The sequence below is a fragment of the Arachis hypogaea genome, chromosome 2 (assembly GCF_003086295.3).
Source record: "Arachis hypogaea cultivar Tifrunner chromosome 2, arahy.Tifrunner.gnm2.J5K5, whole genome shotgun sequence".
NCBI classification, from domain to species: domain Eukaryota; kingdom Viridiplantae; phylum Streptophyta; class Magnoliopsida; order Fabales; family Fabaceae; genus Arachis; species Arachis hypogaea.
Window position 1 is genome coordinate 89,542,793 of NC_092037.1, and position 23,884 is coordinate 89,566,676.

The 23,884-nt window shown below is 37.9% G+C and overlaps 1 protein-coding gene and 1 non-coding gene across 2 annotated transcripts in view; both read left to right on the plus strand.

Annotated features, from left to right (window-relative positions):
- Positions 1-23,884, plus strand: part of LOC112750171 (clathrin light chain 3) — a 72,285-nt gene that overhangs the window by 23,370 nt on the left and 25,031 nt on the right. The gene's annotated exons all lie outside the window — the stretch shown is intronic.
- On the plus strand, positions 16,594-16,701 carry LOC112767140 (small nucleolar RNA R71). The gene has a single exon (XR_003184750.1). It is a non-coding gene; the product is annotated as a small nucleolar RNA R71 (small nucleolar RNA).

The following is a 23,884-nucleotide window of genomic DNA, read 5'->3' on the forward strand; positions in this document are numbered from 1 at the left end:
ATGGGAATGAAGAGGCGCAAGGGGTAAAAATACTTCATCGCGTATTCTGGAGTTTCAATCCATGCGTTAGGGCATTTAGGCATTGCAAGCCCCTAGTTCAGGTAGATGGAACACACCTATATGGAAAGTACAAAGGTACACTTCTGGTAGCTGTTGCACAGGATGGGAACCAAACTGTCCAGTCATGAAGCTGCACTCCGCGAAGAACCATGCAATGCTGATCCACTGGAATGACCCTTGGTACTCGCGGGGGGGGGGGGGGGCTGTGCGAACCCAAACTGACGCATAACTCGGTCCGCAGGGTGCCACTCGATACACTCGAATGACAACAACGGAGCAACGATATCACACACATCAAGATGTACATGTAACTCAACGGGTACGTTCATTCCAAGGTACGGCCGCCACTCAAACTGCCACAGATAATTCCAATGTCAAAACCCTAACAGTAATGTATGGAACTAGGATTCATTAGAACCATAAATATTTACCTCCTGCATGTAGTCTATGTCATGCCTAAATGTCTCAACGGTCTTCTCTAACCATGCTGCGCTCCGTTCCGAATGACTCCACCTGAAACATGTATATTTACGTTAATACCCCTAAATGAAACATGCATAATGAATATAATCTCTGACAAGAACCATAAATATTTACCTCATGGCAACTGGTATCTCAGCAGGTGGAAGGATATGTCTCGGTACAGGCGCAATACACGGCATTCGCTCCCATGCCCAAACAAACAACAGATTAAGAGGGCCATCCATCTCCTTCGTATCATATCGTGATGCACGGCATAGTGCTCTGTAAAGATGTGCAAGACATGCTGAACCCCAACTATAAGTATGGATCCGGTGGAAATCGCGAAGCAACGGTAGATACTTCGCATGGGCGTATGCGGTCGACTTATCTGTGAATAGAGTCGACCCTAACAGACAGAAAATCTGACATCTCACGTATCTCATTATGGACTCCTCAGTATCCAACGGCTCTTCATCTCTGATACTTCGAACCCAACCAAGCTTTATATAGGATTTCGAGTTACGACTGAGCACCGGTTGACGTCCGAATATTGCCATGCTCTGACTCTGAACGAAATCACTACTACTATCAGTCCATCCACTTACAGGCTCTCCATCAATTGGTAACCCAAATATATGTGCGACATCTTCCAATGTCACTGTAACCTCACCCACCGGCAACACAAAAGTGTGAGTCTCCGGCCTCCACCTTTCAACCAGAGCAGCTAATAACGGGTGAAATCCTCTAATCATCCCAATCCTAGATACGTGGTAGAATCCAGTGGCGCGTAAGTAGTTTTCGACCCTCAGATTCCAACTCTGTGGCGGATCCAATTTACGCACCAACAAATTTCTGTTAGGCTGCATCAACAAAAATATATTTGTTACATTAGTTATAACTATTCATTTATTAATAAACAAATATTATCATCTCTAATATTTTAATATTATAAATAACAACTTATATATAATTTTAATATTTATTTATTTGATTAACATTACCACATTTACAGGCTAAACTTTTGAATATGTTCAAAGTATACATATTTAAATTTACTTACAGTATATACATCATTTTTTTATTTTATTAGAGTTTTTTAAAAAAAATTTACTATATCGTATAGTATATTATATTATACTATAGTATTGTATTGTACAATATAATATTTTATTTTAGTTTTTTTTATATTAGAAAATTTATTTTAAATTAACAAAAAATTATTATGGAACATATTAAATAACAAAAAATAACAGATAAAATATATACAACAAAAATTTAATTTACCAACTTACATATATAGGATGATCCAAATAATTTATTATATGATCCTCCGGAGCATTATAATTACGAACCATTTTTCAAAATAAATACAAAATAATTTTTTTTCTCACTCACTATGCTCCTAACAGCAGCAACCCCTTCCCCTACAAAACCCTTCTTCCCTCTCACTACTACCTCTCTCTCAAAACCGTGTATATGAATGGGGGGGGGGGAACTCTCGTGTTGTTATGAATGTTATAAGGGGGGGGGGAATGCTCTTATATAGAGCTTGAGAGCTTGAAGAGAGGCCACGCTTGTGCTGTTTACCGGGGAGCCTGTCCCCTGCATGCCGACACCTGCACCACGCCCCCCCGAGGTGAACGACCTCGGAACTCCGCGACGCCAGCTGCACCACGCCCCTGCGTGGTGTCAGACGCATGCATGGTCGCCAAGTCACCTCGCCCCTGCGTGGTGGTGACACGAAGTCCGCCAGCTTCACCACGCCCCTGCGTGGTGTCAGAGGCTGCGTTGGTTGCCTCGTCATCTCGCCCCTGCGTGTTGACTGGCTTTCCCACCCCACGGTAAATCACCCCAGCCTCCCATAATCTCCCAAAACACCACTTGCTTTTCCATAATCAAAATAAATTCTGTTCAACGGTGTTTAAAGATAAATTAAATTAAAACCACTTGCGGAATAAAATAAATAACTAGAGTGAGACCCGCGCGATGTGCGAAGAGGTAGATTTTTTATACTATATAGTATATTTTAATAAATGTTATATTAAAAATATTTTGGAGAACATATTATAAATAGATTTTAAATTTATTTATTTTCAAAAAAGACATAGGTTATTTATTTTAGAATTATACAAAACCGTATTTTCATTTTTTTTTCATTTTTCGATTTATATTCATGGCTACATTTTATCTTTTTTTGTAATTTTTTTGTTTGTAAATAATTAAAAAAATAAATGAATGAGAATGAAAAACATATAAAAATGTTATATTAAATTTAAGGAATTTTTGACAATTAGTACGAGAGATTAAGAAATGAAGAATAGTAAGAGTGTTAATATATATAAGTTATAGAATTTGAATATTTATAACTGAAATTTTTTATAATTATTATTATTATGACACTTTTAATGTATGTTTATTGCATTTAATTAGTACTTGATGTTTCAATTGAATAATAATAGATAAGAGTTTTTTGTTTTAATTTTTTTAAAACATTTTACTAAATAGTGATTGGTTGATTTTCATCTTTTGCCAAATCATTAGAATTCCTGATGTGGCATCATTAGCAAAGAAAAGACGGCTTAAACTCATTGTGGATATTATATTAAATTTAAGGAATTTTTGACAATTACTATGAGAGATTAAGAAATGAAGAGTAGTAAGATTGTTAATATGTATAAGTTGTAGAATTTGAATATTTGTAACTAAAATTTTTTATAATTATTATTATTATTACGACACTTTTAATGTGTGTTTATTGCATTTAATTAGTACTTGATGTTTCAATTGAATAATAATAGATAAGAATTTTTTGTTTTAATTTTTTTAAAATATTTTACTAAATAGTGACTGGTTGATTTTCATCTTTTGCCAAGTCATTAGAATTGCTGATGTGGTATAACTTGTACAAATCTTTCCATTTTTCAATTTGATTCGATCCATTCCTTCGTAGAGCTATTTACTCGATCGCAGACATTTCGGGAACACCTCTAACAGAGGGACAAATAGTCAATTTTAAAAGAACTTATTGTAAGCCTCTTTCAGATATGAATCTACCTGATTCAAAAGGGAAGAGTATCTGAATTTGAATTCAAACGTGGGTTTGATTCACACTCCATGTTCTGAGAAATATTTACCATCCGAAAAGAGGAAAAAACGGAGTCCTTGTCTAAAAAAATGCCTTGAGAAAGGGCATGTGGCATCATTAGAAAAGAAAAGATGGCTTCAATTCATTGTGGAGAGAGTTGGTATCAGCTTTTATATAGATAAATAAATAGAAATAGATAGATAGATGCAAAAGATTTCATTTTCATCCTACATCGCAAACAATTACAACAAACTATACGGATTTTTTCTATTAATTAGCTATGAGTAGCAACAATTAAAATAAAAACATGTTATAAAATAATTTGTACTCACCTAAAGTGAAAGCTGAATTGACAATACTTCTTAATCTAAGACATAGCTTTCTTTTCAAGGGTTGTAAAATTATTATTGAAGTAATTTTTTAAAAAAAAATTATCCCATGAAGTATTAAAAATACAAATAAGCTTCTCAATTTCTTTCTCAACAATTTGATTTAACTAATGGATTGAACAATCTTATACACAATAAAATTGGAAGGATATTCATATTTTTCTACGGATTGCAAAATTACTATTCATGTGATTTTTTGACCCAAAAATTATTCTTTTTTCATTGATTTTTATGATTTTAAATATAATGCAAAATATTTTATTTAAATCCTACGTAATGATTTGTAAACAATTACAAAAGAATTTTTTTTCTATTGGTACCAAAAATTATTACAAAAAATAGAACTGAATATGTTATAAGACTTTTTTGTACTAATCTGAACTGGAAACTAAATTGGCACTCCTCTTCGACTATGTTGGAGGCACATATCTTCTTGTCTTCTTTTTTTTTAAAAGAATTGCTCTCCGCCTCTTTAATCTAGCAATTTTGGGTATTAATTCTTCCAGTCTGTTATTATCACTGCAAATCCTTCGAGAATAAGATATGACATATGGTCAAAGAATGATAATCTATTCCAAGTAAATTGTGGAAGCAATATCTACTTTTATGGAATAACAATTTGAAAAAGAGGAATACATAAATATAAATTGTCGAATAATTTTAAATACACATTAATTTTGGTTATGACTATTGGACAGAATCCGCTAAAAAAAGAGGAATACATCAACTTGTGCTACTTGCAATGATTTTACAATTAAAATATTATTTATAACAATAGAATGAGAAGAGAAAATGGCAAATTTAAAAATATTTAGAAAAATACCTGGGAAGAATGGTGACGTTGGCCTGAGATCCAGAATCGAGTTCCGACAGGAAACCGCAACAGGAGAAATGGAGTTTGGCCTGGTTTCTGGAATTTATGCAATGCGGCTCCACCGAAGATAGACATCGCGATGGACAATTTGTTTTGAGGAAAAAATAATGGCTCATGGGACCGGAAGAAGATGTAGGTAGGAAAAAACAATGGCTCATGGGATGGTACAGAGAAGTGCCAGGAGAGGAGGGTTTCGAGAAGTATGAGAAAGGTAAGGGTTTTTTTTTGGTAAATGTTAATTTGTGTTTTTGTTGTTTTAGAAATAAGGATTGATTTGAAAAAAGTTAATTTGTTGATTTTTATTGTGTTTTTTAGTTTTGTTTTGTATTTTTTGTTTAAAAATAAAAGTTGATTTGGCAAGATTTGATTGGTTGATTGGGTTTCGAGAAGTATGAGAAAGGTAAGGGTTTTTTTTGGGTAAATGTTAATTTGTGTTTTTGTTGTTTTAGAAATAAGGATTGATTTGAAAAAAGTTAATTTGTTAATTTTTATTGTGTTTTTTAGTTTTGTTTTGTATTTTTTTTGTTTAAAAATAAAAGTTGATTTGGCAAGATTTGATTGGTTGATTCTAATATTTTGCCAAGTAAGCAATGTTGCTGATATGGCGTTCATAGAAAAAGAAGAATAACTTCAAAATAGCGTGAATAAACTTATGTATCTACTTTTATATATTAAGAATAGATTTGATCAATACTAAAGCATTGATCATTGACCGTAATGAGAGCTCTTGTCTCGTCTACACAAAACTTAGTAAAAGGAATCATAATCTGATGAATAATTAAGAAAAATTTCTACTGTCCACCACGGTGTATATCCAATCTCTTCCTCGAAGAATGTCATGTGGAATGGTGGTCCCCCTATTTCAATCAAAGCTAACCATGGTCCACCAAAAGTGATAAATAAGGATGGACCATAGTTATGAACCTAACCGATAATAGGCCTGTCAGCCAGTCAACCTAATACGTCATTGGATTATTAGTTTAATCGGTAAATTACTAAATTAACTATCATAGAAATATAGAATCAACAACACAGACCATAATTATGAACCTAATCGATAATCGGCTCGTCAGATCTACGTCATTGGATTCAGATCCATAAATTTTAATATAGAAGGATTATTTTTTAATTATATTTTATATTTTTTAATTACATAAAAATAATTTAGGTGTAATATATAATTATTGAATTAGTTTTATCTATATATAAAGAAAAAAAATAAATTTTATAAATTATTTTTTATAATTTTATTTTTGACATAATAATTACATAAAAGAAGGATTTTTTATTTTAATAAATAAATTAATTATAATAATTACCGAAATAAATAATTTAAAAAATATTTATCGAAATAAATATCACTCTCTCATTTCGTTTACACTGTAAACGAGATAATTTTGCATATATCTCGTTTATAGTTAAACAAGATACATATATTTTAAAAAAAATTACATGAATCTCGTTTACAGAGTAAACGAGATATACATGTTTCGCGTCTACTTGTCTTATCTCGTTTACACTATACATGCAAAATTATTTCGTTTACAGTATAAACAAGATAAGAGAGGGATATTTATTTCGGTAAATAGTTTTTAAATTATTTATTTCGATAATTATTATAATTAATTTATTTATTAAAAGAAAAAATCCCATAAAAGATACAACAATATTAATAATATTATAAAATTATAAAATATCAGAAATTTATAATATATTTAGTTAAAAAGTTATGACATATCTTATTAATTAAAATTAAAATTAGTTTTTTTAAAAATTTTAAAAAGGACAAGTTACTTAATTAAATTGTTTGAAAAGCAAATTTATCAGAATACAACTTTCAACTGGTGTGAAGTATGAAATATTTGTGATAGGGTTCAACAAAGATATGTAGGTTTTGTTTCATCATTGGCGAAGTTTTTCGGAAGTGAGAATACATAAGCTGTATGAAGATGGTGTCGACAGTTTTGGGGCATCAACGCCGAATCCTCAGTCGACTACGTTGGGAGGTGCTTCTACCTCGATGCTTGTGGTTGCACTTGCTTGTTTGTTGGTTGATCCTCCATTTGTTGCAGTTGGGATAGCTAGGTCACCCTATCTGATTCCAGATATTGCTGGTGATGGTGAACCGGATCGAGTTGAAAATGTGATGTGAGAGGATGATTCGGACGAAGAGCATGTTGATATTGTTGGGGACAGTGATGAGGATACCCGGACCAACCCACCTACACATCAGGGGCTATCAAGTTTTGGCACACAGCAACATCCTCCACATTTCTCAACCTTGAACTTGGAAGCTGTTCATGTCCTGGGTCGAGCTGTATGACCCGGGCTAAATAAAGACAAGTCTACCGACCTCTTCAGGTCTGGATTCCCCGACCTCATCCCAAAGAGGTCGGCCAAATCACCATGGGAGCCCAAAGCAAGCCCAATAAAGGAGCACAACCCAAATCTAAAGGCGGCAAATCCTAGAAAGATAAGGCGGCTCCCTAGAAGATAAGATAAGATAACTAACTTATCTTGAAGGTCACCCCACACTATTATAAATACACTAGAGCACCCAAGTATAACTCATACTCTGATTCTACTAAAAACTGCCTAAAACACATGCTAATTTAAGCATCGGAGTCTCTTGTAGGTACCACCACCCTCCGGTGACGAAGGATCAGTAGCTCCACCAAGTCCAACAAGTCAGACACAACAGCTCCGGCCACCACCGCAGATCTCATCCGAGATCGACCTACAGTTTCAGGTAACCCTTGGAACAGATGCCATCGGCCAACAACCGGACATAGATCCTACCTTTGGGGGTCAAGGATTGCATGAGGGAAATGCTGCTATGGAATTTCAAATCGGCTAATCTTTCCAAAGTAAAGAGGAAGCTGTGTTGAGTGCAAAGGATTATAGCATCCGTCGTGGAGTTGAGTACAGGGTGATAGAGTCAAATCATCTTAAGTACCATAGAAGATGCAAGGAGTTCAGTAAAGGTTGCACGTGGTTGATTCACATCATACTTCAGCAAGAAAGAGTACCTGGGAGGTTAGAAGGTACAACGGACCTCACACTTGCTTGGCTACCTCGATTTCAAGCGATCACTAACAGTTTGATTATCATGTTATTTGTGCGAGAATCATTTCCTTGGCTAGGGCTGATGCAGCGGTTATGCTAAAGGTGTTGCAGGAAGCTATTAAAGCAACCTATGGATTTAGGCTTAGTTACAGGATGGTCTAGATGGCGAAACAGAAGGCAGTAGCACAGATCTACAGAGATTAGAAAGAGTCTTATGCCAAGTTACCCTATTGGATCTTGGGTGTGCAATCCACCGTGGAGGAAACCGTTGCGCTGTTGAAGACTTCTCCAGTTAGAGTTGGTAATCAGGTTGATGAATCTACCGTGTACTTTCATCGTCTTTTCTAGACATTTTTCCTTATTATCAACGATACTCATTTGTATGGCAAGTATGACGGTACTTTGCTTCTGGCTATCGCGCAAGATGGAAACTCAAATATCTTGCCCATTGCTTTTACACTTGTGGAAGGGAAAAATGCAGAGTCCTGGTCTTTTTTTCTGACTAACTTGCGATAACATGTGACTTCGCAAGAGGGTATTCTAGTGATCTCTAACAGGCACAATGGCATCAATGCTATGTTGGAGATACCTGATAGTGTTTGGCTACCTCATGCATATTGAGCATTTTGCATTTATGATGTTGCAACTAATTTCTCCCTCAGTTTCAAGGGTTAGGATGGAAAACGGCTACTTGTGAATGCTGCTTATGCGAAGACTAAGGCAAAGTTTGGCTATTGGTTTGATATTATGAGGATTGAAAATCTGGCGATGTGTGATTAGGCAAATAGAATGGAGTATGATAAGTTGACCCAGCACCAGGATGGCGGTAGACGGTTGGGCAACATGACGACCAACATATTCGAGTGTGTTAATTCTGTATTGAAGGGTACATGGAATCTACCGGTCACTGCATTGGTGAAGTCCACATATGGTAGGCTTGTAGACCTATTTGTGATTTGAGGACAGATGGCAGAGGCGCAATTGGGGACTGGGCACCCATTTTGCCAGGGCTCTGATGAAGGCAATAGAGCCAACTTGAGAGATTTGAAATGCTTCACTGTCACTCTGTTTGACAAGCATCAATCTGAGTATACTGTGGTCGAGATGACTTCTACCGATAACTTTTCACTAGGTACGTATCGAGTTTCCCTCAGGGATCATACCTACAACTGTGGATACTTTCAGGCTCTCTATTGCCAATGTGGCCATGCGATCGCATACTGTGCTCAGTCGCCACTGAAATGGGCTACATATCTTGATGAAATTTACAACATGACTAAGGTATTCAGCGTATACTGGATGGGTTTGTGCCGCCTATTCCAGAGAGACTTTGGCACCTTATGACGGTCTGACTGTCATTCCTGATCCTAACATGAGACGTGCAAGAGAAGGGCGACCGAGGTCCACTAGAATCCGTAATACCATGGATGAGGCCGATCCTAATAGACCGAAGCGTTGTGGCTTCTACAGACAACCTGTGCACACTCATAGGAATTTCCCTCAGTGAGGCTCCATGGCCGGAGGTGATGTGTAGATGTCGCTATTTTAGTTAATGTTTCTCTTGTTGTTGTTGTTTTGCCTTTATTTTGGTTAATGTTGTTGTTGTCGTTTTGTCTTTATTTTAGTTAATGTTGTTCTTGTCACCAAAGTTTTGTCATTATTCGTTTTGTCATCGTACATGTACTTTGTCTTTGAAAAACATGTATAGATTTATGTGTTGATCTATGTTATTGTCATTTTGTTGAAATGTTAATTTCATTATATTCAGATACAATATATGATGAAGCAAAGCTAGAAAGTCATACAAATAATCAAAGCTAGAAACTCAACTAAATACCCATACATAATAAAGTGACACATAAATAAGCAAAGCTAGAAAGTCATACAAATAATAAAGTTATACAACATAAGAGTCCTGTAACTAAACATAAATTTAATAAGCAATGCTAGAAAGTCATACAAATAATAAAGTTATACACTGAATAATAAAGCTACATCCTAATGATGCTATTGGTCATCGTCATTATCATGGGCATTGTCCCCAAATGGACCAAGTAGATACGAGCCTGTGCTATACAGAGCAAGACGCCTCACTCTAGCACCTCTTTGAGGCTGATCTGCGAAATGATCAGCGGGTAGACCCACTCTCAATGCAGATGGAGGCGTCCCTCTTATAGTGAACCAAGTGTCATACGGACTTCCTACAGGCTCGTTAAGGTCGACCACCAACTGGCTGGTACTCAGGCATCTGAGTCTGGCCCTCTGTTATCTGTAGCTGGTAGACCAGAATCTGAGACTGAACCTCTGGCATCTGTAGCTGGTACTCCAGAATCTGAGCATGAACATCTAACATCTGATGCTGGTAATGCTGACCGTTGTCATCCCATATGATCATTGCGAAGTCGGCGTAGAATTATGAACCACCCAGCTGATCGTCAATGTCCATGGTCATGGTAATGGTAGCAAAATCAGCATACATTTGGGTGCTGACATCATGGAATACCTAAGAGCTCGATGCATGGGTAAATATGCCCCCGAATACCAGCCTCCGTGTCTCCACCAGCACCATGATCAAACTGGTGACCATGCACGGTGCCGGCGAGGCTATCACCGTGTCCAGCCGCTGCACTCCTAGCTCTAGCACCCCGACATCTAGCACTAAACCAACGCACACAATGTCGCCCCGTCCTCCACCATCACCACCAGCTTCCTGCTCATGCATTATATCATGCAGCCATCACCACTCCTGATCAGTAGCCCGTGTACCAATGCGTCGTTGCCACTCCACACGCTTGTTATTAGACACGTCCAGCACTGGTACCCTAGCGGGCACCTGCGATGACTGGTGCGCGAAATTGTGAACAATACTTTTCACAACTCTCATAATCCCCGGTCATGAACCCCAAAAACTTGGTGTTCAATACCATGGCATTACACAACTTCGCACAACTAACCAGCAAGTGCACTGGGTCGTCCAAGTAATAAACCTTACGCGAGTAAGGGTCGATCCCACGGAGATTGTTAGTATGAAGCAAGCTATGGTCATCTTGTAAATCTTAGTCAGGCAAACTCAAATGGATATGGTGATGAACGAAAATAAACAATAAGATAAAGATAGAGGTACTTATGTAATTCATTGGTAGGAACTTCAGATAAGCGCATGAAGATGCCTTCCCTTCCGTCTCTCTGCTTTCCTACTGTCTTCATCCAATCCTTCTTACTCCTTTCCATGGCAAGCCTATGTAGGGTTTCACCATTGTCAATGGCTACCTCCCATCCTCTCAGTGAAAACGTTTGCCTATGCTCTGTCACAGCATGGGGTAATCAGCTGTCGGTTCTCGGTCAGGCCGGAATAGAATCCATCGATTCTTTTGCGTCTGTCACTAACGCCCCGCCTGCTAGGAGTTTGAAGCACGTCACAGTCATTCAATCATTGAATCCTACTCAGAATACCACAGACAAGGTTTAGACCTTCCGGATTCTCTTGAATGCCGCCATCAGTTCTCGCCTATACCACGAAGATTCCGATTAAAGAATCCAAGAGATATTCACTAGAGCCTCGGTTGCTTGTAGAACAAAAGTGGTTGTCAGTCACCTTGTTCATGGGTGAGAATGATGATGAGTGTCACGGATCATCACATTCATCAAGTTGAAGAACAAGTGATATCTTGGACAAAGAACAAGCGGAATTGAATAGAAGAACAATAGTAATTGCATTAATACTCGAGGTACAGCAGAGCTCCACACCTTAATCTATGGTGTGTAGAAGCTCCACCGTTGAAAATACATAAGAACAAGGTCTAGGCATGGCCGAATGGCCAGCCTCCCAATGATCTAAGATAGCATAAAATGAAGATAGCTACCCTTTGATGATGTCAATACAATAGTAAAAGGTCCTACTTATAGAAAACTAGTAGCCTAAGGTTTACAGAAATGAGTAAATGACATAAAAATCCACTTCCGGGCCCACTTGGTGTGTGCTTGGGCTGAGCAATAAGCTTTTTCGTGCAGAGACTTCTCTTGGAGTTAAACGCCAGCTTTAGTGCCAGTTTGGGCGTTTAACTCCCATTTGGGTGCCAGTTCCGGCGTTTAACGCTGGGATTTCTGAGGGTGACTTTGAACGCCGGTTTGGGCCATCAAATCTTGGGCAAAGTATGGACTATCATATATTTCTGGAAAGCCCAGGATGTCTACTTTCCAACGCCGTTGAGAGCGCGCCAATTGGGCTTCTGTAGCTCCAGAAAATCCACTTCGAGTGCAGGGAGGTCAGAATCCAACAGCATCTGCAGTCTTTTTCAGTCTCTGAATCAGATTTTTGCTCAGGTCCCTCAATTTCAGCCAGAAAATACCTGAAATCACAGAAAAATACACAAACTCATAGTAAAGTCCAGAAAAGTGAATTTTAACTAAAAACTAAAAATATACTAAAAACTAACTAGATCATACTAAAAACATACTAAAAACAATGCCAAAAAGCATACAAATTATCCGCTCATCACAACACCAAACTTAAATTGTTGCTTGTCCTCAAGCAACTAAAAATCAAAAAAGATAAAAAGAAGAGAATATGCAATGAATTCCAAAAACATCTATGAAGATCAGTATTAATTAGATGAGCGGGGCTTTTAGCTTTTTGCCTCTGAACAGTTTTGGCATCTCACTCTATCCTTTGAAATTCAGAATGATTGGCTTCTTTAGGAACTTAGAATCCAGATAGTGTTAATGATTCTCCTAGTAAGGTATGATGATTCTTGAACATAGCTACTTTTTGAGTCTTGGCCGTGGCCCAAAGCACTCTGTCTTCCAGTATTACCACCGGATACATACATGCCACAGACACATAATTGGGTGAACCTTTTCAGATTGTGACTCAGCTTTGCTAGAGTCCCCAATTAGAGGTGTCCAGGGTTCTTAAGCACACTCTTATTGCCTTGGATCACAACTTTATTTTTCTTTATTTTCTTTCTCTTTTCTCTCCCTTTTTTTCGTTTTTTTTTGAATAGTAATGCTTTTTCTTGCTTCAAGAATCATTGTAATGATTTTTCAGATCCTCAGTAACATGTCTCCTTTTTCATCATTCTTTCAAGAGCCAACATTCATGAACCACAAATTCAAGATACATATGCACTGTTTAATCATACATTCAGAAAACAAAAATATTGCCACCACATCAAAATAATTAAACTGTTATAAAATTCAAAATTCATGCAATTCTTTCCTTTTCAATTTAAGCACGTTTTTATTCAAGAAAGGTGATGGATTCATAGGACATTCATAACTTTAAGGCATAGACACTAAGACACTAATGATCACAAGACACAAACATAGATAAACATAAGCACATAAAATTCGAAAAACAGAAGAATAAAGAACAAGGAAATCAAGGAACGGGTCCACCTTAGTGATGGCGGCTCTTTCTTCCTCTTGAAGATCCTATGGAGTGCTTGAGCTCCTCAATGTCTCTTCCTTGTCTTTGTTGCTCCTCCCTCATGATTCTTTGATCTTCTCTAATTTCATGGAGGATGATGGAGTGTTCTTGGTGCTCCACCCTTAGTTGTCCCATGTTGGAACTCAATTCTCCTAGGGAGGTGTTTAGTTGCTCCCAATAGTTTTGTGGAGGAAAGTGCATCCCTTGAGGAATCTCAGGGATCTCATGGTGAGTGGGGTCTCTTGTGTGCTCCATCCTCTTCTTAGTGATGGGCTTGTCCTCATCAATGGGGATGTCTCCCTCTATGTCAACTCCAACTGAATAACAGAGGTGACAAATGAGATGAGGAAAGGCTAACCTTGCCAAGGTAGAGGACTTGTCCGCCACCTTATAGAGTTCTTGGGCTATAACCTCATGAACTTCTATTTCTTCTCCAATCATGATGCTATGGATCATGATAGCCCGGTCTATGGTAACTTCGGACCGGTTGCTAGTGGGAATGATTGAGCGTTGGATGAACTCCAACCATCCTCTAGCCACGGGCTTGAGGTCATGTCTTCTTAATTGAAGGCCACAACTTCATAGAAGTGGTCTTGATGCACCCTTGAGATGAATCTTTCCATCTCCCATGACTCGGAGGTGGAAGCTTTTGCCTTCCCTTTCCTCTTTCTAGAGGTTTCTCCGGCCTTGGATGCCATAAATGGTTATGGAAAAACAAAAAGCAATGCTTTTACCACACCAAACTTAAAAGGTTTGCTCGTCCTCGAGCAAAAGAAGAAAGAAGAGAGTAGAAGAAGAAGAAATGAGGGGAAAGGGAATGGCTTTTGTTTTCGGCCAAGAAGGGGAGAAGTGGTGTGTATGTTGTGTGAAAATGAAGGAATGAAGGAGGGTTTATATAGGAGAGGGGGAAAGTGGTTTGAATTTGAATGGTGAGGTAGGTGGGGTTTTATGAAGGATGGATGTGAGTGGTGAAGAGAAAGATGGGATTTGATAGGTGAAGGGTTTTTGGGGAAGAGGTGTTGAGGTGATTGGTGAATGGGTGAAGAAGAGAGAGAGAGTGGTAGGGTAGGTGGGGATCCTGTGGGGTCCACAGATCCTGAGGTGTCAAGGAAAAGTCATCCCTGCACCAAATAGCAAGAAAATACACGTTTTTAGCCTTTTCTGGCGTTAAACGCCGGGCTGGTGCCCATTTCTGGCGTTTAACGCCAGCTTCTTGCCCATTTCTGGCGTTTAACGCCAGTCTGGTGCCCCTTTCTGGCGTTAAACGCCCAGAATGGTGCCAGACTGGGCGTTAAACGCCCAACAGCTAACCTCACTGGCGTTTAAACGCCAGTGGGTGCATCCTCCAGGGTGTGCTGTTTTTCTTCCTGTTTTTCATTCTATTTTTGCTTTTTTCATTAATTTTGTGACTTCTCATGATCATCAACCTACAAAAAAAGATAAAATAACAAAAGAAAATAGTTAATTATAAAACATTGGGTTGCCTCCCAACAAGCGCTTCTTTAATGTCATTAGCTTGACAGAGGACTCTTATGGAGCCTCACAGACATTCAGAGCCATGTTGGAACCTCCCAACACCAAACTTAGAGTTTGAATGTGGGGGTTCAACACCAAACTTAGAGTTTGGTTGTGGCCTCCCAACACCAAACTTAGAGTTTGACTGTGGGGGCTCTGTTTGGCTTTGTTTTGAGAGAAGCTCTTCATGCTTCCTCTCCATGATGACAGAGGGATATCCTTGAGCCTTAAACACCAAGGTTTCTTCATTCACTTGAATGATCAACTCTCCTCTATCAACATCAATTACAGCCTTTGCTGTGGCTAGGAAGGGTCTGCCAAGGATGATGGATTCATCCATGCACTTCCCAGTCTCTAGGACTATGAAATCAGTAGGGATGTAATAGTCTTCAACTTTAACCAGAACATCCTCTACAAGTCCATGGGCTTGTTTTCTTGAGTTGTCTGCCATCTCTAGTGAGATTTTTGCAGCTTGCACCTCAGAGATCCCTAACTTCTCCATTACAGAGAGGGGCATGAGGTTTACACTTGACCCTAGGTCACACAAGGCCTTCTTGAAGGTCATGGTGCCTATGGTACAAGGTATTGAAAACTTCCCAGGATCCTGTCTCTTTTGAGGCAGTTTCTGCCTAGACAAGTCATCCAGTTCTTTGGTGAGCAAAGGGGGTTCATCCTCCCAAGTCTCATTTCCAAATAACTTGTCATTTAGCTTCATGATTGCTCCAAGGTATTTAGAAACTTGCTCTTCAGTGACATACTCATCCTCTTCAGAGGAAGAATACTCATCAGAGCTCATGAATGGCAGAAGTAAGTTCAATGGAATCTCTATGGTCTCATTTTGGGCCTCAGATTCCCATGGTTCCTCATTGGGGAACTCATTGAAGGCCAGTGGACGCCCAATGAGGCCTTCCTCAGTGGCGTTCACTGCCTCTTCTTCCTCCCAAAATTCGGCCATGTTGATGGCCTTGCACTCTCCTTTTGGATTTTCTTCTGTATTGCTTGGAAGAGTGCTAGGAGGGAGTTCAGTAATTTTCTTGCTCAGCTGACCCACTTGTGCCTCCAAATTTCTGATGGAGGATCTTGTTTCAGTCATGAAACTTTGAGTGGTTTTGATCAGATCAGAGACCATGGTTGCTAAGTCAGAGTTATTCTGCTTAGAACTCTCTGTCTGTTGCTGAGAAGATGATGGAAAAGGTTTGCTATTGCTAAACCTGTTTCTTCCACCATTATTGTTATTGAAACCTTGTTGAGGTCTCTGTTGATCCTTCCATGAGAAATTTGGATGATTTCTCCATGAAGGATTATAGGTGTTTCCATAGGGTTCTCCCATGTAATTCACCTCTTCCATTGAAGGGTTCTCAGGATCATAGGCTTCTTCCTCAGATGAAGCCTCCTTAGTACTGCTTGGTGCATTTTGCATTCCAGACAGACTTTGAGAAATCATATTGACTTGTTGAGTCAATATTTTATTCTGAGCCAATATGGCATTCAGAGTGTCAATCTCAAGAACTCCTTTCTTCTGACTAGTCCCATTGTTTACAGGATTCCTTTCAGAAGTGTACATGAATTGGTTATTTGCAACCATTTCAATCAGTTCTTGAGCTTCAGTAGGAGTCTTCTTCAGATGAAGAGATCCTCCTGCAGAGCTATCCAAAGACATCTTGGACAGTTCAGAGAGACCATCATAGAAAATACCTATGATGCTCCATTCAGAAAGCATATCAGAAGGACACTTTCTGATTAATTGTTTGTATCTTTCCCAAGCTTCATAGAGGGATTCTCCTTCCTTCTGTCTGAAGGTTTGGAGTTCCACTCTAAGCTTACTCAATTTTTGAGGTGGAAAGAACTTTGCCAAGAAGGCATTGACTAGCTTTTCCCAAGAGTCCAGGCTTTCTTTAGGTTGAGAGTCCAACCATGTCCTAGCTCTGTCTCTTACAGCAAAAGGGAATAGCATAAGTCTGTAGACCTCAGGGTCAACCCCATTAGTCTTGACTGTGTCACAGATTTGCAAGAACTCAGCCAAAAACTGATGAGGATCTTCCAGTGGAAGTCCATGGAACTTGCAATTCTGTTGCATTAGAGAAACTAATTGAGGCTTAAGCTCAAAGTTGTTTGCTCCAATGGCAGGGATAGAGATGCTTCTCCCATAGAAATCGGGAGTAGGTGCAGTAAAGTCACCCAGCACCTTCCTTGCATTGTTGGCATTGTTGTTTTCGGCTGCCATGTGTTCTTCTCCTTTGAAGAATTCGGTCAGGTCCTCTAAAGAGAGTTGTGCTTTGGCTTCTCTTAGCTTTCTCTTCAAGGTCCTTTCAGGTTCAGGATCAGCCTCAACAAGAATGCTTTTGTCTTTGCTCCTGCTCATATGAGAGAGAAGAGAACAAGAAATGTGGAATCCTCTATGTCACAGTATAGAGATTCCTTGAAGTGTCAGAGGAAAAGAAGAGTAGAAGACAGAAGTAGAAAATTCGAACTTATCAAAGGAGATGGAGTTCGAATTTTGCATTAAGGAATAGTGTTAGTCCATAAATAGAAGGATGTGAGAAGAAGGGAAGTGATTTTCAAAAATTAAGTAAAAATTTTGAAAACATTTTTGAAAAACATTACTTAATTTTCGAAAATGAAAGTGGGAAAGAAGTGAAGTGATTTTTGAAAAAGATTTTGAAATTAGAAATCAAAGAGATTTGATTGAAAATTATTTTGAAAAAGATGTGGTTAAGAAAATATGATTGGTTTTAAAAAGATGTGATTGAGAAGATATGATTTGAAAAACATTTTAAAAAGATTTGATTTTGAAAATTAAAAACTTGGCTAACAAGAAAAGATATGATTCAAACATTAAACCTTTCTCAACAGAAAAGGCAACATACTTGAAATGTTGAATCAAATCATCAATTGATGGCAAGTATTTTTAAAGATAGAAAGAAATCAATTTTGAAAACATATGATTGAAAAGATATGATTTGAAAAAGATTTGATTTTGAAAAACTTTGAAAACCTGAAAAAAAAAATTGCATTGAAAAACAGAATCTTCCCCCTTGTGCCATCCTGGCGTTAAACGCCCAGAATGGTGCACATCCTGGCGTTAAACGCCCAGAATGGTGCACATTCTGGCGTTTAACGCCCAAAACTATACCTTTTTGGGCGTTAAACGCCCAACCAGGTACCCTGGCTGGCGTTTAAACGCCAGTCTGTCCTTCTTCACTGGGCGTTTTGAACGCCCAGCTTTTTCTGTATAATTCCTCTGCTGTATGTTCTGAATCTTCAATTCTCTGTAGTATTGACTTGAGAAGACACAAATTAAAAATATTTTTGGATTTTTGATAGTAAGGAAAAATCGAAATGCAACAAGAATCAAATAACAATGCATGCAAGACACCAAACTTAGCAGTTTGTATACTACTGACACTAATGAGAATGCATATGAGACACACAAAACACTCAAGTCAAGAGAATTCAAAGATCAGAGTAAGAAATCATCAAGAATTACTTGAAGATCACTAAGACACATGAATGAATGCATGCAATTGACACCAAACTTAAAATGAGACACTAGACTCAAACAAGAAATTTTTGGATTTTATGATTTTTTTTTATTTTTTTGTGTTTTTCGAAAATTAAGTAGAAAAAGGTATCAAAATTCTTAATGAGGATTCCAAGAATCATGCAATGCTAGTCTAAGACTCCGGTCCAGGAATTAGACATGGCTTCACAGCCAGCCAAGCTTTCAAAGAAAGCTTCGGTCCAAAACACTAGACATGGCCAAAGGCCAGCCAAGCCTTAGCAGATCACTGCTCCAAAAGCAAGATTGATAAAAATCAACAAGCTTTTGTGATGATAAGTTGAAACCTCGGTCCAATGAGATTAGACATGGCTTCTCAGCCAGCCAGACTTCAACAAATCATCATGAAACTCTAGAATTCATCTTCAAGAATTTCGAAAAAAATAAATACCTAATCTAAGCAACAAGATGAACCGTCAGTTGTCCAAACTGAACAATCCCCGGCAACGGCGCCAAAAACTTGGTGCGTGAAATTGTGAACAATACTTTTCACAACTCTCATAATCCCCGGTCATGAACCCCAAAAACTTGGTGTTCAATACCATGGCATTACACAACTTCGCACAACTAACCAGCAAGTGCACTGGGTCGTCCAAGTAATAAACCTTACGCGAGTAAGGGTCGATCCCACGGAGATTGTTAGTATGAAGCAAGCTATGGTCATCTTGTAAATCTTAGTCAGGCAAACTCAAATGGATATGGTGATGAACGAAAATAAACAATAAGATAAAGATAGAGGTACTTATGTAATTCATTGGTAGGAACTTCAGATAAGCGCATGAAGATGCCTTCCCTTCCGTCTCTCTGCTTTCCTACTGTCTTCATCCAATTCTTCTTACTCCTTTCCATGGCAAGCCTATGTAGGGTTTCACCGTTGTCAATGGCTACCTCCCATCCTCTCAGTGAAAACGTTTGCCTATGCTCTGTCACAGCATGGGGTAATCAGCTGTCGGTTCTCGGTCAGGCCGGAATAGAATCCATCGATTCTTTTGCGTCTGTCACTAACGCCCCGCCTGCTAGGAGTTTGAAGCACGTCACAGTCATTCAATCATTGAATCCTACTCAGAATACCACAGACAAGGTTTAGACCTTCCGGATTCTCTTGAATGCCGCCATCAGTTCTCGCCTATACCACGAAGATTCCGATTAAAGAATCCAAGAGATATTCACTAGAGCCTCGGTTGCTTGTAGAACAAAAGTGGTTGTCAGTCACCTTGTTCATGGGTGAGAATGATGATGAGTGTCACGGATCATCACATTCATCAAGTTGAAGAACAAGTGATATCTTGGACAAAGAACAAGCGGAATTGAATAGAAGAACAATAGTAATTGCATTAATACTCGAGGTACAGCAGAGCTCCACACCTTAATCTATGGTGTGTAGAAGCTCCACCGTTGAAAATACATAAGAACAAGGTCTAGGCATGGCCGAATGGCCAGCCTCCCAATGATCTAAGATAGCATAAAATGAAGATAGCTACCCTTTGATGATGTCAATACAATAATAAAAGGTCCTACTTATAGAAAACTAGTAGCCTAAGGTTTACAGAAATGAGTAAATGACATAAAAATCCACTTCCGGGCCCACTTGGTGTGTGCTTGGGCTGAGCAATAAAGCTTTTTCGTGCAGAGACTTCTCTTGAAGTTAAACGCCAGCTTTAGTGCCAGTTTGGGCGTTTAACTCCCATTTGGGTGCCAGTTCCGGCGTTTAACGCTGGGATTTCTGAGGGTGACTTTGAACGCCGGTTTGGGCCATCAAATCTTGGGCAAAATATGGACTATCATATATTGCTGGAAAGCCCAGGATGTCTACTTTCCAACGCCGTTGAGAGCGCGCCAATTGGGCTTCTGTAGCTCCAGAAAATCCACTTCGAGTGCAGGGAGGTCAGAATCCAACAGCATCTGCAGTCTTTTTCAGTCTCTGAATCAGATTTTTGCTCAGGTCCCTCAATTTCAGCCAGAAAATACCTGAAATCACAGAAAAATACACAAACTCATAGTAAAGTCCAGAAAAGTGAATTTTAACTAAAAACTAAAAATATACTAAAAACTAACTAGATCATACTAAAAACATACTAAAAACAATGCCAAAAAGCATACAAATTATCCGCTCATCAATGACCCTCTGTGGAAGGCATCGTACGGAATCTTGACTGGCCTAGGATCAGCAAATGCGGCATCCAGCGACAGAAACCTATGCGCTACCACCGGTCTAGAAACTCCGCGAACGAACCTGGATCAATCACTTTCTGGATACTCAGGACAGAATCAACTCTGTTATTCCAATGCAGGTGCCGTGTTTGAAAATAAGAGGGGAACCACCTATCTCCACTCCTACCATCCTTACCATGAAGCTAGTCTATGTTCAGGGCTGGGTAAGGTGCATGTTATATGCCACCAAGCTGTAGGACCACCCTATCAACTTTATGCCACTCAATCACAGCAAAATATATCAGGGTAGTGACCGCCCACGATAACCGATTGTGTTCCTCAATTAGAATCTCTGGATGAACTACGGCAAGTACGTTAAGCTCAACATAAGGCTCCCACACAATCTGAAAATGATAATAGAATCTAGCATTAGAACGCTATATACAGACATGTCGGTGAACAAGTAATGAAACTTCAAATCACACACAAAAAACTTACATCTCGACCACCCAATCAGTCTAATGCAATGTGAAATTGGATAATTTTTTGCTCCTTCCCATCAGATGTGGGTAAATAAGTGGGCCACCTGGAGGATAATAATGTGATATGAATGTTTAATCTGTGATCTATAACGTTAATAACTTGAAACAAATAATGAAACCCTCGATGCATCAATTGATACCTAGATGCCGACGAAAAAAAAAGTCGTCAAACTCATACAGCCTGAGAGTGGGAAATTGTCAGAAGATCCAAGACTGTAATAGTTGTCGGGGACCTACCAAGTTCGTGACATTTCTATTGGTCACTCGACACGTGCATCGATATTGCCATGCCAACGCAACTGAACCCCAGATATAAGTGCCCGTCTCGTCAAGCCTCACCACAAATGGCAACACCGAATATATACCTGATTTGCACTCTTCTCACCAAACAGTTGAATGGATAGAAACATCATAATGTATGTACTACGTGTATGCATACAGTATCCTCACTCGCATAAGCTGGTGGCACACTGAACCTCTCATGGAACCATCTGAAGTGGACTATGAACTGCTTGACCTTATTCGGCAATGACAACTCATCAAATAACTCCTGAAATCACTCCCAAGTTGGTCTGCCATCTTTCATAAACTGATCAAAGTCTGTGAGACACCCACTAACAGCCTTTCCATCGACGAACAACCCTAGATGATATGTCATATCTTGCAGCGTGATGATGCATTCTCTGCATGGCATATGAAAAGTGTGCATCTCAAGACGCCACTTCTCAATGAATGCACTGACTAGAGGCTCATCCAATCAGAACCAACGCGTGTTCAACCTAGCCAAATGGTACAAACCATCCTTCTCCAAAAAAGGTATGATCCTTTCATGCAAAGGCATATTCTGTTGCCGCCGAACGCTGTAAATACATCTACTTGGCTGCATGATGTGAGAAAAATAACCACACCCTAATTAAATTCCAATATTTACAAGTCTAAACTATAATTTATAAGGATAAAAATGTCCTAATCTGATACAAAAACTACGACTGTGTTATCTATCCAATCTTTTAACTAAAATTTTAAATATAATTCTCTTGACATTATATATAAGTCTAATTTTATTAAAATAGAGAAATATGTATGACCTTTTATATAAAAATATAAAAGAATGTTAATATACTTTAGAACAAGTATAAAATGTGCAACTTTTAAATTTATAAGTCCTAAAATTTAAAATTTAAAATTTAAAATTTAAATCTTAAATTTCAAATACTAAACTACAAACTTTAAATTCTATATTTAAAAATAAATCTTAAATTTCAAACCCTAAACTACAAACCTTCTAAATTTAAAATTTTAAATTTTAAATCTTAAATTTCAAATACTAAACTACAAACCTTAAATTCTATATTCTAATTCTTATACACTGAATACTACATTTTATGTTTTAAACTTTTAATACTTAAAAGAAAATAAACTTACCGCTTCATTGATGCCGTCGGCAACGTGAGCAATGCCGTTGAGTCGGTACAACCTGTCTTCGTCCGCCATGGTCCCACTTGAATATGACCCCTCTAGAAATTCCAAATCCTCTCAGCCTCCTCCTCTTTCTCTCAATCCACAACTCTCATTCTCTCTCTAAGCAAGATTGTCTCTTTAACCAAACTTAATTTGCATTTCAAATGAAGAATCCGTTACTGCTTAAAGCGATTTTATAGGCTACCACATGTAAACTGCGGCACCCACTCATAGTTTCTGCAATGCCACATTTGCCCAGAAATATATAGAGCCTCTCGCAATTTTTTCACAGTCAGGTTTTTTCAAAAACCACTACATCCTGCAGCGGTTTCTGGCCAGCGCGAATTTTTACGTAAATCGCTATACCTTGTAGCAGGTTACGTTCAATTTTAAATCTACTACATGCTGTAGCGGTTTTTATAAAAATAAAAAAGTTGTAAAACATATTCAATATTTAAATGTTGTATTCTGGTAAATTTGTTTTCCAAACAATTTAACTACGTAACTTGCCCTTTTAAAAAAATTGAATGTAAAATTTAGAATAAAAAGTATTTTTTACAAGAAAAGAACATAGTACACAATGTGTTTACCAGAACATAATTTTTTAAGTCATTATTAATATTCTATATAATAATATAAATATTAAATATGTTAATATTAGAAGAACAAACCAAAATTTTTAAAAATAGATATAGAGATGAGTATACAAAATCTAATTTGGAAAGTACAAAGATTATTGAGTGTATAAAATTAAATTAGTTAAGTGAAAAATATTAGTGAGTTAAATAATTGAGATATAAATCTATTATTACATAACAAAAAATAATATATATATATATATATATATATATATATGAGACTACTAAATTAGGTAATACTTTTTTATTTCCATAAATATAGATATAGTTTTTTAAAATTTGGGGGCCGAGGCTATTATTCGCCCTCTTCTGTATCTGTTTCTGATTGGATTATTAGTTTAATCAGTAGATCTCGAGTTGAATTAGCTTATTCGAACTATGTCACAGAATCAACAACACAGGTATTGATTTTCTTAAGCTTCAATATTAATTTGGGTAAGCTTTTGTTACCTTCTTATTGCATATAGATTCATCTTATCTATTAGGTTGCATTTGTTATTTGGAATCAAAATTGAGATTGGGAACTGAAATAAAGTATTATGTTTGGTGATTAGATATTAAAATTAAAATTTTAATTTTGAGACATGAAATTTTCAGTCTTTTCATTACTTTTAAAAAGTAGAAACACAAAGAAAAAAGAACTAAAATCTTGTG